The sequence below is a fragment of the Protopterus annectens genome, chromosome 3.part1 (assembly GCF_019279795.1).
Source record: "Protopterus annectens isolate FY-2018-M chromosome 3.part1, PAN1.0, whole genome shotgun sequence".
Taxonomy (NCBI): Eukaryota; Metazoa; Chordata; order Ceratodontiformes; family Protopteridae; genus Protopterus; species Protopterus annectens.
Window position 1 is genome coordinate 1,197,856,000 of NC_056732.1, and position 17,860 is coordinate 1,197,873,859.

The window sequence follows — 17,860 nt, forward strand, 5'->3', positions numbered from 1 at the left end:
ATAATGGTCAATTTCAACTACCCTACCATTAACTGGGAAAACTACTCATGTACCAATGCTTTTGCTCAACGGTTTCTGGAATTCATAAATTCCAACACCCTGGATCAACTTATCCCCACCCCCACCAGGGATAGCAATATCCTAGACCTGGTCATTACCAACATGGGCGACCAGTGTTCCACACCAGAGGTCAATTCCTCATTGGTCAGATCCGACCACAAGCTAATCACCCTAGACATCCATATCCCGCCCCCCACCCCCCATTAAGGAAACCAACGTAAAAAAATTCTCCAAAGCAAACTTCATGCTTCTTAAGATAGAAGTGGCAAACTTCACAACACCCATGCAGACGGACAATAGAGGTACGACTGCTGAATCCCACACAAATGCACTTTATAAGCACTTACACGAGTGCATGGATCATGTTCTCCCTAAGAGAACCGAGATGCTATCCTCCAAAAAAATAAGCCAATCTGTTGGTCCCCTGCCATAAACAAACTCTACAACAGAAGAAAGAAACTGTTGCAAAAAAGAGTAAAATCCCATGATTTGTGGAACTCCCTGGTCAGCCTCAGTAAGAAGCTGAGATCTCTCATAAAATCCTCCAAAGATAGTTATGAAACAAAATCACCACTGATTCTAAAGACAACCACAAAGCATTCTATAGCTATGTCAAGAACCTAAATAGCAACACTCAGATCTGCTCTGAATTACAGCACAATGACACTAAATATACAGAACCAACTGATATTGACAACATCCTGGCAGATAGGTTCAGTGCTAACTTTACCCACCTTTCACCCCGTAAAGGGCCCATCTCTATACCGGAAGAATACAAAGTTCCTGTAATCACGGCTGCACAAGTAAAAAAACACACTCTCCAAAGCCAAGAACACAGCAGCCATGTGACCTGACGACATCCCAGGCTGCATTCTACACAAACTACAGAATGAACTTGCATCCCACCTAAGCACCATATTCAATTATAACCGCACCTCAGGCTTTGTGCCCACTGAATAGTGCACAGCGATTGTTATCCCACTCCACAAAGGGGGAGCCACAACGGACCCCAGGAACTACCACCCCATTAACCTAATGAGCCTGATCTGCAAGGCCATGGAACGTATCAACATGGAACTTATAAACAAAGATATTGGTAACTACAAACTCTGGACCCCACCCAGTTCAGGTTTGCAAAAGGCAGAGCATGTCTCCTAAACCTGATAGACTTATTTGAAGCAGCCACCAGAGCGTAGATGAGGGTAAGATGGTTCAGACAGCCTATCTAGATCTCACCAAGGCTTTTGACACCATCCCCACTCTGAAATTATAGATAAACTCACTAAACTAGGTATAAATCCCTATGTCACAAGATGGGTTGCCAACTGGCTCACTGAGAGAACCAACACTGTGAAAGTAGCAGACTCCATATCTGACTTCAGACCAGTGACAACTGGAGAACCACAGGGTTCAGTCCTGAGTCCTCTCCTGTTTGGTATCTACTTTTCTGAAGTACAGGCTAACACAGAAGGTCTTTGGCTAACAAAGTTCATAGTTGACTGCAAACTAGGAGCCATAATTGAAACTCTTAATGATGTATACATCCTACAAAAGGGCCTCACTGAGACAGATGCCTGTTGTCAAAGCCATGGCCTCAAGCTCAATGCCAAAACATGCATTGTCATCCCCTTTGGTAAAAACTCTGTACCCATGAGCTACTGCATAGGTGGTAGTCTATTTAACACTGAAAGTGTGATAAGAGACCTTGGGACACAGGTGGACAGTAGTCTCTCCTTTGATAATCACATCGCCACAGTAGTCAGGAAATCCTTCTACGTGGCACACCTCATCACAAAAGGTTTCTCATGCAGAAAAAAGAGGTCATTGTTCCCCGCTACTCATTACTCATTAGACTCATTATAGAGTACAATGCCCCTTTTGGTATGTACTTCACAAGACATCTGCAACAATTCTGGATTATGACAGCTTATACCCAGGCTAGCAGTGCATATATCCTGCTTGTGTTTGAGGTCAGGCTGGGTTTAGTGAATTATGTGGTGATTAATATTTGTCTGCCTTCTTTATATTTTAACCTGGTTGGCACCAGTGTTATAACTTGAAATACCATACACACATAGTCATATCATACTTAGGGATTTTAGATTTAACACCAAATTTGGTGGAGAGCAGTGGAGGAGAGCCAAATCAGAGATTTTAGATTTAATATCAGATTTAGTGGTGAGCAGTGGAGGAAATCCAACTTAGGGATTTTAGATTTAATATCAAATTTGGTGGTGTGCAGTGGAGGAGATTCAACTTATAGATTTTTAGATTCAATATCAAATTTGGTGGTGAGCAGTGGAGGAGATCCAACTTAGAGATTTTAGATTTAATATCTAATTTGGTGGTGAGCAGTGGAGGAGATTCAACTGCCGTAGCCCATGTACAAAATCTAGCCTTCACAGATACAAGCATAAAAACTTTTTCTGGAAGGCTATGTTTAAGTGGGACACAGGAAACATTTGGACATTAAGGTGGTTCTTCCAATAGCTCAGCAGTGAGTGAAACAATGCAGAGTAAGACTTAAACTTGACAAGTGTTGTTGTGCACAAATCAAGTATCTGTAGAAAGACAAGACCACCAAAGCCATATGTGAAGATTGTTGTTTTTGCTTCAATTTTGTACACATGCAGTAAATGTGTTTCAGTTGTCTAAAGAAAGTATTTTTAAAGTTAAAATGTGTACACAGTAGGTATCCATTTATGCAGATTAGTACTAAAGCAAGTATGCAAATAGTTTTATGTTTTCAGAAAATTGTATAACAGTACTAGTTTTCAGTGTATTCATTTATCTGCTATTAAATGATACTGACAGAAAAAAGGTATTCTTTAGAGTTAACATATGTTTACAACAGAGCAGATGTACATTTATACAGATTAGTATTAAAGCAAATATGCAAATGTATTTATGTTTTTGGACAATTGCATCACTACTAGTTTTTAGTTTATGCTTTTATATGTGTTCAAATGATACTGGCAGAAAATTAGGTATTTCTCTAGTAATGGTTTAATTTCCAGAATTCAACATTTGACAGATTTCAATTTGTGCTTGTATAGTTTAATTTCCAGAATACAACATTGTCCAAATTTCAGTTTATGCTTTTTATCTGTGTTCAGATGACACTGGCAGAAAAGGCACTCCTTTAGTATTAGTTTATATAACATGTATACACAGCAATTTTAGATGATCAGTGTAAATATGTATCACTTTAGTGTAAATTTCAGTCTAGTTTCCGAATATAGTACATTTCAGTCAGATTTTAGAATATAACATTCATACTCAGTTGCACATTTCTAACACTGTTTATTAGACAGTTTACAACATGCAATTATATCACACTTCATTATTCAGTTATTACTTTTAAAGGTAAAATGACATAATTATTTGTAACAGGCTTATTAAGATAAGCTATATATAGAATAAGTAGTAATAGCTATTTAATATACTTAAGGCATAACAGGTCAGGCTTAATTTGTTAATTAATTTACAGAATATAGTGCACATTAGCTGATACATTAGACAGAAAATTAAAAAGACACTGACAGAGTATGCAAAGGTATAGATTTAAAATACAGAAAGCATGGGTTTTAGTAAAAGTACAGGATATTTAAGAAACAAATTTAAAAGGCAAACATCTAGTACAGCACATAGAAATTAAAAAGGCAAATAGGATTATTAGTATCAGTTCTAACTGACGATATTTAGAAACAAGTTAATACAGTATATGCTAATTATGCAAGATACATATGTGTCAAAGGAAAAATATACTTTAAAAATGATCAAAACACGGTAGGTTCAGGTTAAGGCACTTTAATGTTGCAGCAAGGAGACAAAAACATGCTAATACAGAGTTTGTCTAACCAGAAACAGGAAATGCATTCATTTTTATAGGTTATCAAATTAATCCTGTCCTACCATGCTGACATAACAGATTACCACCTTTTCATCATCATCTGCTGACCATCTTTCCCATGAATTTCTGCTGATTTAAACAATTTTTGTGTGAAACTTCCCGAGGAAAACAACATGGTCTTGGTTACTTTCAGTGAGATACTTATTATGTTAAATTCAAGATACTACAGCTAAATCAAACACAATGCTAGCAGTTCATTTCTCTAATAATCCTTTGTCTACCTTATCTCTAAATTACTGCAGCTGCATAGGTTCCCATCCTCTGGACAAGGCTGTTTGTCTAGAATCATTACATTTATAATATAGCGTATTGTTCATTCATATGCTTCTGACCTAGCAGACAAACACCTGCTTCTCAAGTACATTTCCACAAGGCATAAACAAGAATATTGAGTATTGCTGTGCTAGCAGTTACTAGGTCAGAGGGCAAGTTGCAAGTTTCAGTAAGCATGCTGCAGTTTTAGAAAAGCATCTTTTTCAGTCTCATATGAAACTCAATTTGTATAAATCACAGTGCATGAAAAATAGAATGAAAAGCATATTAAAATCACTTGATTATTAATTTGGCATTAAGCATACACATATTAATACATATTTTTCTAACATCTTCCTCCTGTTAATACTTTTTATTCTATTTTCAAAAAAGGATAAATAGCTTGCTTCTTTTCCTAACCTCTTCCATTCAGGATTTGCAGTTAAGAAAGTCATTCAGTTTAAACTTTTATGAAAATGTCTCACATTCTAGCAGCTCTTCAAATTCAGTACTTTGATACATTCTCAGATACGGATATATCTATGAATTCTTTAATTAATTTCTTCATGCAGGGGATTCTGCAACAAATACAAACTCCTATTAGGAGTAATCCTACCCCAATAGCAATCAATATGTTCATAAAAATGGAGCCCCACCCCCCTGAAGGCATTCTGAAAAAACTCTGTCAGAGGGTTTGGGCCTGGTTTGTTCATGGCCGACACTTGCTGAATCACCTTGAGGTGGTCGTTGATCTCATGCTGATGGTCAGGAATGAACGCACAGCACTCTTCTTTGATTAAAGCGCAAGTTCCGCCTCTCGCCGCTAGGGTGAAGTCAAGAGCCATTCGGTTTTGAAGCACTACAGTTCTCATGGCATTCAGTTCATCAGTTATCAGTTCAAGGGCAGAAAAAGTTGCATTACTCATTATTTCGAGAAGTTTGGACAGTTTTCGCAGCTCCCATATTGATTTGACTCCACCATACATGGGTGATATACCTGCCCATGATATAACAGCATCACTCAAGTCCATGTGTACAAGTTTGGTTCCCACATTATGATGGTCTTTCCACTCTGCTTCGATTCATCCCACTGTATTCTCAAGTTTCTTAACAGTCTTTTTGGTTACGTCTCGAGTATTATGAATACTCCCCTGATGCAAAACTGCAGTGTGTCGGATGGCCGGAACCAGGTACCCCAAAAAACAACTGCCAGACCAATTCTCAGGTAACAATTTATATGCCTTTTTACCACATACAAAATAACAGTCTTCTACCTTAGTTATTACTTTGTTACGGAATGACTGCCCTGCATGAAATATTTTCCTATCGATTACTGACAACTGTTTGAAAAGTACAGGATTATGCTGTACCTGATTAAGAGTTTTATGCATAGATTTCAAAAAATGAGTCATAATCTGTACTACAAGATCCACTTAAATCATTTGGTTTTCTATAACATTTATACTGTACTGTAACATTGCATTTACTCCATCCAACTTGGATGGAGTCATTTTTATAAAAACATACAATTCCTTTTTGTGTTATAGGCAAATACAGTGCTACCTTATCTTGTGCTTTAATAGTGACTGTGTCGAAAACCAGATTTTCCCAGGTCTCATTGACCCCTAGGGGGATAGCAGTCATTAATAAACCCCTGTAAGTATGGCCGTACAGACCCAGCAGTTCGAAACATTAAAAGTTTCTGCGTACACACGTGTAATTGCCTGATAAGTGTTTAAGTTCAGATGCCAGTCTATGTTTGGTTCATTACGTCTAATCAGTTCAACCTTTGTGGCAGGAAAAAAGAACGGCCACAACAAAACGAACAGTGTGATCAATATTGCAATAAAAACAATTATGCAAGTTTTCTGAGGTTGCTCAATGTCTCTACTCACTCTGTATCTGGCCATTTTGTTCTTGTTGTGCAACATAAACAAAGTTTTTGTCCAGTTCAAAGTTTTTGACCAGTTTACAGAGCGTCAACTGAATCCAGGAAGCTCGCTCTGCGATCTTGACTGCAGTGGGTGTCGACAAGAGTACCTGGTATGGACCTTCCCACTTTGGAGAACTCCAATTCTTCCGTTTCACAATCTTCACCCAGACCCAAGTGCCTGGGGCTACTGGTGCTTCCGATTTTGATTGCTCTTTATCTGAAACAGAATTTAACTGCAAAAGTTTGTTATTCAAAAATCGCCTCATATATTCTGCAAGTGAACTGTCAGCCTCCTGCTCTGTAGACATGAGAGGTTTCCACTGAGGTGTATAATATGCCCTCCCAAAAAAAGTTTCAAAAGGAGTTAATCCCTTTACATTTGGAACAGTTATCATGCTCAACAGTGCTAAAGGCAAACAGTGCACCCAGTTTTTCTGTGTCTCTTCTATCAATTTCCTAAGCTTATTCTTCAATACCCCATTGTGCCTCTCTACTAGCCCTTCAGATTGAGAGTGGTATGCACAGTGGTTCTTTAATGAAATTCCAAAATAACGACTGAGTTGTTGGATTGTTTGGTTCACGAAATGTGTCCCGTTATCACTATAAATCTTTTCCGGTATACCAAATCTGGGTATAATTCTTTAACGAGGACCTTTGCAACAGTAGCTGCATCTGGATTTTTAGTTGGAAACGCTTCTACCCATTTAGAAAACATGTCTATAATAACAAGGCAATACTTCTTATTCTCACATTTATTCAATTCTATGAAATCCATACAGATAGTATGGAACTGATATGGTGGTGTAGGAAAATTCCCTTGCTTAGGCTTTAATGCCCCTTGTGCATGATGCTTGTTACAAACATGGCATGCTGCACAAAAATTTTTTGTATAGTTTGTAAACCCGTAGGTTGTAAACACTCGATTCACTAACTGTACCATCCCCCCTGTTGAGACATGGCTCTGCCCATGGCTCAACAACGCTGCATATCTAAACAAATTAGATGGCAAAATCGGTTTCTTTTCCTTGGAGATGTACAGTCCCTTTTCGAGAATTGCTCCTCGTTTTATCCACTTTTGTTTCTCAATATTTGTAGTAAGTGTCTGCATTGTTTTTAACATTTCTAAATCTAAAGTCTCTGAGGGTTGTAATTCCTCACTCAAAAGAAAAGTTTCTGTGGCTGAGGCTGCCTGCTTTGCAGCTGTATCAGCCCGTGCATTACCTTTTGAAATTCTATCCTGTTGTTTTGTATGAGCTACGCATTTGCAAATAGCTACTTTTTTAGGTAACTGAATTGAATCTAACAAGTCTAAAATAAGTTGCACATGATTAAACGGTTTACCAGTAGATGTTATCATTCCTCTATTTTTCCACTGCTGCGCAAAAACATGTACAGTAGAAAAAGCATACTGACTGTCAGTATAAATGTTCACTTTCTTACCTTTTGCTAAGGTACATGCCCTTGTTAAGGCAACCAATTCTGCTGCTTGTGCAGATAAGTTGTGTGGTAAAGATCTTGCTTCTAAAGTTTCAGTATCAGAAACGACTGCATACCCCACTAGGTTCTGTCCTGTAGGACCCCTCCTGCATGAGCCGTCCAGATAATATGTCACCTCGGCATCATCCAAGGGAACATCCGTAAGGTCTTGTCTAGGTAATGTCTTTTGCTCAATCTCCTGCAGGCAGCAGTGCGGTTTGCCATCTGCAGGGGTTGGAAGCAAAGTTGATGGATTCAAGGTTGTACATCATTCAAGTGTCATATGAGGTTGGCTCAACAGTATGGTCATACAGGAAAGATGCCTAGCTGGAGAAAGATATGCTACTTTTTCTTGCAGTAAAATAATTGTGACTGCATGAGGCACTCTCAATGTGAGAGGGTGGAATAACACTACTGAGGTTGAAGCCTGCACTGCCATTGCAGCTGCAATTACTGCTTGTACACAGTGGGGCAAGGACCGCGCCACTGGATCTAACTGTGATGAATAATAAGCTCTGGGGCGTTGTTTGTCCCCATGTTGCTGTGTCAATACTGATGTCATATAACCTTGCTTACAATGTACAGTTTGGATAAACTGCTTGTTATAGTTTGGTAATCCTAAAACTAAGGATAATGCTATCAATTGTTTCAGCTTACAGAAAGCTGCTTCTGCTTCAGGTGTCCATTGTAATAAATTTTGTGCTGCCATCGGCTTTTTAAATATTAAATCAGCCAGTGGAGCAGATTCCAAAGCATAGTTTGGTATCCAACTCTGACAAAAATTAGTAGTTCCCAGGAAGGACATCATTTCCTTCTTGGTAGTTGGTCTAGGTGCTTGTAAAATCGCTGTTTTTCTGTCTTCATCTAATATTCTACCTTCTTTGGATATTACATATCCAAAGTGCTTAACTTGTTTTCTCCAAAGCTGCAACTTGTCTTTGTTTACTTTGTGACCTTGAGTAGCTAAAAATTGTAATAAAGCTATCATGTCCTCTTTGCATTCTTGCTGGGTGGGGGCTGCCAGCAGAATGTCGTCTACATAAAGTAGAATCTGACTACCTTTCGGTGGGATAAATCCCGCCAGGTTGCTTGCCATTTCCTGTGCAAATATTGTTGGACTTTCACAATATCCCTGTGGTAATCTGGTATATGTGTACCGCTTTCCCTGAAATGTAAATGCAAACCAATATTGGCTGTCAGGGTGTATCGGTATCGAGAAAAATGCATTACTAATGTCTACCACTGAAAAATATTTTTGTTCTGGCTTTAAATCATTCAGTAAGGTGTGTGGATCTGGCACCGTTGGTGCCCTGGGTATAACTGCATTATTCACAGCTTGTAAGTCTTGGACCATACGCCATTCCCCGTTTGCTTTCTTGACAGGAAATAAAGGTGTATTACATGGTGAATCAGGGGACTCTATTAAAACTCCTTCCTTAAGTAAGGCTGCTATGATAGGCTTGATTCCCACCTCTGCATCTTTTCTCAAGGGATACTGTCTTTTCTGGGGCCTAAAAGCTGACTTTGGCATTATGGTAACTGGTCCTGCTGTTTGTATTAGTCCTACATCTGATTTCCCTGCTGACCAGAGAATGCCTGGTATGTCTCGCAAGGCTTTTTCCTCTTCTTCCAATAAGAGTAATACTCAGCTATTCTCACTAGCCTGTGAGTGTACAGCTGGGTGTGTCTGTGTGATCCAATTCAATTTCTGTTTCTGTACTCCCTGTTCGGAGAGCTCTAATTCTGTCTGCTTTTCCCACCTTGTGACTTTCTCACCTAAGTCTGCCCATTTTAAAGTTTTGTTCTTAGTCAAACTAACATGTGGTAGTCGATTAGATTTGTAAAGTGCTAAAAATTCCTGGGGTAATGAATAGCTTGCTACACTGTTCCCTTCTGCATCCCAGTACAAGTTTCACAATACTAGCCTGTTTGCATGGTTCTGAAACAATTCTTGTTCATAATCTTTATGAGGTCCTGGTCTATTACAGTAATAAAGAGTACAATGCAACAAATGCTGTTTGCAATGTCGAGGGAGGGGAACTTGCTGATGGCTACGTTCATCAGTTCTTCGGTTACTGCCCCTGGACCAGTTGTAACCAATTCCTGGCTGTACTAATATTACATTTCACCCTCTGGTCGCACTACAAAAGTGTCCATTTGTCGCTGTGCTTCCATACCCTTCATGGTTGGAACTACGGCTATGCCAAATATCTGCATCAAATCTTTACCCAAAAGATTTACTGGGCATTTTGCAGAAGCTACAATTTTACTTTTCCTGAGTCATCCCTGATACGAGGTTTGTTATTGTTATATCATGAGAGAGTGGCTCCCAGTACAGCTGTCCATTAGCTGCTTTCACTAATATATAATCTGGTGATTCTGTATCTTCCGGTAGTTTGGAAGGGTGTATCAGGGTTCGTGAAGCCCCTGAGTCACACAAAAATTTAACTTCCCTCCCCTCTACCAGAAGCGTCACTTCCGGTTTTGTGTCTGCTAAGTAAAGCTCTAAGCTCAAAAGAGCTAGGTCTAAAATTCCATTTTCTTCTACGTCTGTGTATTCATATACTTCTTCTACCCCTTGTGTCACATCTGCTTCTCCTGCTACCACATTTACACTTACGTTTCCCTGCTCACTCTCTTCTAATGATTCCTGACTATCATATAGTCATTCCTCATCCTCCTTATTTTCTGTAGTTGCCTTCTTGTTTAACCTGCAATCCCTCGCTAAATGTCCTTTTTTCCCGCACTTAAAACACTCACCCTTTTTCTTTCTTTCCTTGAAGTCTTCTGATCGTTTGTCAGATTGTTTATTTCCCTGGGTATTTTTCTTACCCTTTTTCCCAGTTTGTACTACAAATACTTCTGACCCATCTTCTGCTGAAAATACTTGAGTTTTCTTTTTCTTTTTACTATTAAAATGTCTTCCTGCATGTCTAGCATATTCAAGTAATGGCTGTAATCTACTTGTTCAATGATCTACCATATGCTTCGTAATAAAGCTACTAATGGGAGTTATACTACCCTTCAAGAATGCGTTCTTTAACTGTTGTTCATATGAGGAATCATTTGTCTGATTTTCTGGTATCTGCATTCTGCAGTGATTATTAAAACAGTCTAACAGTCTAGCATAATATCTATCAACTGTTTCACCTTCCTATTGAATGCATTGATTAATGCAAGTCCAGTCAGCCCTAGGCTTCCACTTTTCAGAGATTCGGTCTGTTAGACCTTTCACTCTGCCATCCAGTTCTGCATTAGTATGAGGGAGTGGTCTAAGTTGTGCGTCACGAGGATTCCAGTCGCCACTAATCATGTGCCAATCTGGACCCACAATTTGTCTAACTACTTTTTCTACTTCCTCTCCATTTAAATGGTAACTTAATCTTATACCCTGTAAGTCTTCTAAAAATTTTCTAAAATTCACTTTTGGGTGGGGAATACCTTCCGTGGCTTTCCGGATATCTTCCGGTGTCCACGGTCTATAAACAAAAAGAGTCGGATCTTGTCCTGCCTGTCCTGCCTGAGGATTCGTTACTTCTATGAGCGGACACATTTCTTCTTCACACATAGCCTGTGATGCTCTATTTAATTCATTTAATTCAATTTCCCTCCTCAAGTTGCGTGTTCGAGACCTGGTCTCGATAGGATCCCTGACAAACGGTTGTGCTTTTGCAGGGACAGCTGGGTATAGCGGAGGTGGATCAGCTCGTCCACTCACTTCATATTCTGGTAATGGAAGTGGAGGGGGCGAAAGAGGGGCCGTTGCTATTACTAAGTTATTGTCTTCTTTGTCTAAGAACATTGTCTTTGAATTTTTAATTCTCTGCTCCCTATGATTTGCTTCCTCAAGCCACCTATGCGCCTGAGGGCCTCCTAATTGACTCTGTTTTTTTAAATGACCTTTTGCGTCTATTTTTAACTGTTTTACAAGTTACATAAGTGCAAGTTTATCTAAATTACCCTCAAATTTATACTTATTGACCCATTTGGTGTAATATTTAACATTATCGGCACGCTGTAATTGCATATACTTCGTGTCTTCAGTTAGGGGCGTGTCCCAGGAACTTTTTGTGTACTGATTTCCCATTGGTGTCTTAGCTAAGCTGTAAATTGTTACGTATACCCTTTCTATCATGTGGTACCACAAGTCTACACCTTTTCACAGTTTATCTAGAATAACTGTCTACCTATTCTGTTTCCCTGATCTATGACAAAAAACAGTAACCCCTTTTTCTGTCCCTAATTTGCATACGCAAATTTACCTGACAAAAAACAGTTCTGTAACTAGTCCCTGATCTTAAAACAGAAATAAGGTAATTCCTCCTTACCTGACCCTCCGTGAGTTGATCCACCGGATCGTTGACTCGTCCTCCAATCCCAGATCAGAAACAGTGGCTGGCCTCTTTCGAACGACAATTCAATCGGAGGTCTTTCAAAACAGAAGAGCCAATTTGGCCTCTTCTCCGTACGGATGCATGCCACCGGGCCCAATTCCGACCTAGGCCTAGAGCAAGAGATACGTTTCCGGTCTGAAAGACCAATCTGTCAAAGGAAAAATATACTTTTAAAATGATCAAAACACGGTAGGTTCAGGTTAAGGCACTTTAATCTTGCAGCAAGGAGACAAAATGTGCTAATACAGAGTTTGTCTAACCAGAAACAGGAAATGCATTCATTTTTATAGGTTATCAAATTAATCCTGTCCTACCATGCTGACGTAACAGATTACCACCTTTTCATCATCATCTGCTGACCATCTTTCCCATGAATTTCTGCTGATTTAAACAATTTTTTTGTGTGAAACTTCCTGAGGAAAACAACATGGCCTTGGTTACTTTCAGTTAGATACTTGTTATGTTACATTCAAGATACTACAGCTAAATCAAGCACAATGCTAGCAGTTCATTTCTCTAATAATCCTTTGTTTACCTTATCTCTAAATTACTGCAGCTGCAGAGGTTCCCATCCTCTTGACAAGGCTGTTTGTCTAGAATCATTACATTTATAATATAGCGTATTGTTCATTCATATGCTTCTGACCTAGCAGACAAACACCTGCTTCTCAAGTACATTTCCACAAGGCATAAACAAGAATATTGCTGTGCTAGCAGTTACTAGGTCAGAGGGCAACTTGCAAGTTTCAGTAAGCATGCTGCAGTTTTAGAAAAGCATCTTTTTCAGTCTCATATGAAACTCAATTTGTATAAATCACAGTGCATGAAAAATAGAATGAAAAGCATATTAAAAACACTTGATTATTAATTTGGCATTATGCATACACACATTAATGCATATTTTTCTAACAATATGCTATAGATGTAAAAAGATAGTGCACCAGTTATAATACATTAAAAAATTGCCCAGTTATAATTAAATCATAAAGTTAAGAGACTTCAAATCAAACAGACCACAAAGGCTCAACTTTATTTATTAGATAAAGTTTATTTAACATTTGTTGACTCGGAAAGTCTGACGAGGACAGAGCCTATTTTCAGCAGAGGCCAGGGGCGAAATACTCAAGATGCATGTCTTTGTAATGTGGGAGGAACTGGAGTACCAAGAGGAAACTCACACAAATGCAAGGAGGACATGCAGACTGAAGGCACCCCAGCCAAGAATCAAACCAGAAAGCCTCTTGCTGTGATGCAACAACATTAACCACTGCTCCACTGCACCACTTAAAAGAGTAAATGCCATTTCAGTAAATTCAGAGAAAATTGTTATGGACCAAATCCTACATCCATGCAGTTAGTAGAACAGACCTTGCATAGGCCTAAAATGTAAGATTAGGCCTGTGTCTTTATTTTATATTTTATATTTTAAAGTAACTACAGAAACTGATGCCTGTATTCAGATATTTCAGAAGGAATTGTAACATCAGGTATCATTTCAATGTAGTGTGTTAGACAAAAATACAGTATTCTCTTTGTCTAAGTCTAGAAATGCAGCCATATTAATGCAGGCTTTCAAATTCTGCATACAGTTTCAGTGAATGCACCTTCAGTCTGTGAAAACAACCTTCAGTCTAGAATACTGATAAGAATCAAATGTGCTAACAGAATGTGCAGTACATTGAGAACAAACAGCTCTTGTTTGGGAGGTACAAGGCTTGTGAATCAAGGTTAAAAGAAGCATGCAGAAATTTACAGGGTTTTGGAATTATTAGGAGATATGTCAGACACAGTTAGTTCATTTGGATTGATACTCAGAAAGTCATTGCAGTGCAGTCCTCTGATGTTTGGTACAGATAATCAAGAGTGAGTGCAGAAGTCAGGTCAAATATCCAGCATTCCAGAATATTAATTATATTATTCAAGAGGATAGGAATAAGAGTGCAGAAGTTATGGACATAATTATTAAAATATAAGTGCAGAAACTATGGACATAATTATCAGCACTGTTAGATTCTGAGTACACAATTTACGGACAGTATAATGAGTGCACTACAGACATTAAGGTTTAATTTGGATGTTATTGACATCTACGTCCACTGTACGTAATACAACATTCTTAACTGAACTACAGTGTATACAGATTTTTATTCTGAAAGGTACAAGAAGATTTGGCACATAAAGGAGAGAGTGGCATCTGTTTGGCACAGTTCTGGGTAATTAGCAGATAAAGACATTCATTCCAGTCTTTTTACAATTTCTTTCATTTATTTCTAGTTTATTCCAGTATTCTACAGTCCTATCAATTCTTACAAATACTACTCTATTCTTACACTGGAGACTAATTGGCATTCCTCACTGCCTTCTAAAGCCTCTTCCTGACCACAAATTTCACACCATTTCTAGTCTGGACTCCTCTTTACTGTTTTGCTCTTCCATCTTGTCTCCTGAATGCATAGGATGTCTAGTCTTCTCCATTTTTAAGCTGTATCCTGTCAGTGAACCTGCAATGAGTGTGTTAACCCGTTGTTCATCTTTGCCAAGTCGATTGGTTTTATGTCCAGCTTTCATTCAACAGAGCTGTCAGGAACTCAGTTGGATGGAGAACATTTAAACTCCATATAAGCACTTAGTTGTACATCAAGATCAAACCTTGCACCTTGTGCATGGAAACTGAAAACCTTAATTGATTATTATGCCAACTGAATTCACAGTAAAATTACAGCTAGTTAAAAAATATGTAAACGTCACACTTGATAGCCTTAAATTAGTCATGTATAGACAGTATTTTTTAGGTAGAATCCTTGGAAGCTGTTTAGTTAGATGATTTCTGTAGAATGTCTGTCATTGTGATATTTCTGTCCTGCGTCTCCTATAGTTAGTGATGTTCTTGTTAGCTAATCAGTATTAAATAGTGTCAAAGAATTTACCATCAATTGTTGTTTTCTATGGTAAATGTATAATGTGTGATTTCTAAAGTATGCTAGTAGTGATTTCATTGTTTTTGGAGATTTGTTTTGTCTTTGAGGTGTTGTGATCATGGAGTTGGTATATAGAAGCTCAAGGGGAGGGGGCTTGTTTCTCACAATGGGAACTGGGGGGGGCTTGGCCCCCTTCAAAAATATTTACAGTTAGGTTTATGTTTCTTCTATGTTTTGGAAGACTTGTAGAAATAAAGTACTTGGTCTAGTTTTAGACCAAAGTTGATTCTAACAATTTACCTTTCTACAAAACGTGATGTCTGCTTTTTTTGATCAGTTGTGATTCAACTATTTGTGTTGTCTACCAGTTTACCAAATATACTACACTCAATAGACTTAAACATATACATATATATATATATATATATATATATATATATATGTGTGTGTGTGTGTCTCTCTCTCTCTCTCTATATATATATATATATATATATACATATATATATATATATATATATATATATATATATATATATATATATATATATATATATAGATATATATATATTATTTATGAGGATAAATGCTACTACAAGTCCAGGACTTAGCACAATGGTTTCTCTCAGTAATTTTTTAAAACTAAAAGCTGATTTTCTTTTTCAAGGGGGACAATGTTGCTATTATTACCTATATTGTTTTTATTGTTCTATTGTTCTCACTTATTTATTGCATTTTTATTATACCTTGCACTTACAGGAAACATTCTTTTACTGATTATAGTTTTGTAATTTACATCAGGACTTGGGCTTATTAATGGCTGTTTTTACATTGTTTTCTTTTGAATATAACCACAAGGGAGACTGTATCTTTAAAATTACATATGTATATTAATTATATATGGTAATTTGGCAGTTGATTTCAATATAAAATGGTGTGTGGGACTGTGATTTTTATTCTGAAGAACTCATACGTAATTGTGATGATAGCGCTCAATAAATTCGTATTTATTATTTCTCTGGCATCCAGTTCATTTATTTCATGCCTACAGTTCTTTGTTTTTTTACTTGTTTGCTTTGGTGTGGATTCTAGCATGCAGAGCGGAGGGGGCATCAGAGATACTCATGAGGCGTTAGCAATGGCCATCCAGAAACTTACGGACCTTATTGGCGTATTCAACACGCAAATTTTTGGTTTGGGACAAAAACTTGATTTTCTAGTGGGTGATTTCAACTGTCACAAAATGGCACCCACCATTGCTTCGCAGGACTCCCTTTTTAGTATTCCACCAGGTCAAGGCAGCCCTAATCAGCAAGGAAGTTCTTGCATTACAGAAGTAAGTGGTGTTACACCACTTGGGACTTCAGTTGTTGCAGGATCAATGCAACAGAGAACACAGACACAGGATAATGGAGTTTCACTGCAAGAAACTGCTTATACATTCAATCTAGCGGTTTGGTGGGTGTTCGAAAGGCATGCGTAAATGGATATGCCTTCGCTGAAGGTTGAACGTCAAGCTTGCACCTCGGTGTTTGTGAAAATCTACTGCCAATCATTAGCGGACCGGAGTTCTGCTGTGGCGACCCCTACCTGGGAAAAGCCGAAAGGCAACAACACACAACAAAGACAGTGCTGGTCTCTATCACAGTGTTAACCAACCTATAAATCAAGATACTGTAAATTTAATGCTAATGAATCTTGAAAAAGAAAGTTTAAAAATAAAAGAACTGCAAACTGAGAATCAGTACCTTAGGGAATGTCTCAGACGAGAATAGGTCTCTAAAGGACTGAGGTACTGCTGTTTCTTGAATGGTTTAACAAATGGCTCTGATTTATATAAAGATTTAATTACTTTATTTAATGATCAGGGCTGTGAACTGCTGCAACTACTTATAAGGGACAATGATAAAAAATTTGTTGCATTACAAGAACCTGTTAACAAACTTGATGCTGGTATAAAAAAGTATGCGAGTTTCTGTACCATATGTAATGAATACAATTCAGTGTTTGTTAATATTGATAAAATTATTGATAAAATCAAAGAAAAAAAAAGAATAAAAAATTGGGTAGAGATGCCAAAGATTATGAAGTAGGTTTAGCCTATCCTATGGTAACAAATGGAAATGGTAATTCTGGGCAGGGTAATCCCAACATGAATGAAGTAGTTGAGGATGTAACTGCAGACACAGATTATTGTGGTGATATTACACCAGGTTCCATCCCTTTAGAACAACCCCAAGAAGGTCGGAGAGAATTCAACAGCAAAATCACAAACACAGGAGCCAATCCAGTGTGAATTATCAAGGGGATCAATACCATCTACCCCAGAGCTATCAAGGGGGGAGAGGGAGGGGGAGACAGGGGAATTAGCAATGAACAATATAGTACCTGAGGACATGTACAGTAACAATCATAGTGACGTTGTCATTATTTTAAATGACCACAAAGACTTTAAAATATACAATCTAAGTAGTGTCCCAGTTACCAAAGAATGGGCAAACCTCTTCCAGAAAGAGCTAAATTTTGTATCCTCTCAAAAATTCAATGTAGAAAAAACTTTATTAGATGTCATGTTATATACTAGAAAGTTGAATCTTAGTGTGACCTTGTGTGAGATCAATAATAGTAATAACAACCCCATGTTATGTAAAAAGGCGAGTGTATTCAACCCTCACTGCACCCCACCATTCAATTGTTTCAAGGAAACTGTATGAAATAAATCAGAGACCTTTCCAGAAACAAATATTGTACCACATCGTTGAATTTAACTAGGGAAGAAACCGCCCTTCTTGACAGCATTTCTAACAATAAATCCATTTGAGTTATGAAACCTGATAAAGGGGGTGGATTGGTGGTCATTGACCAAGATAGGTACATTGACAGTATGCTAGGACATTTACTTGGGGATGGGTATGAA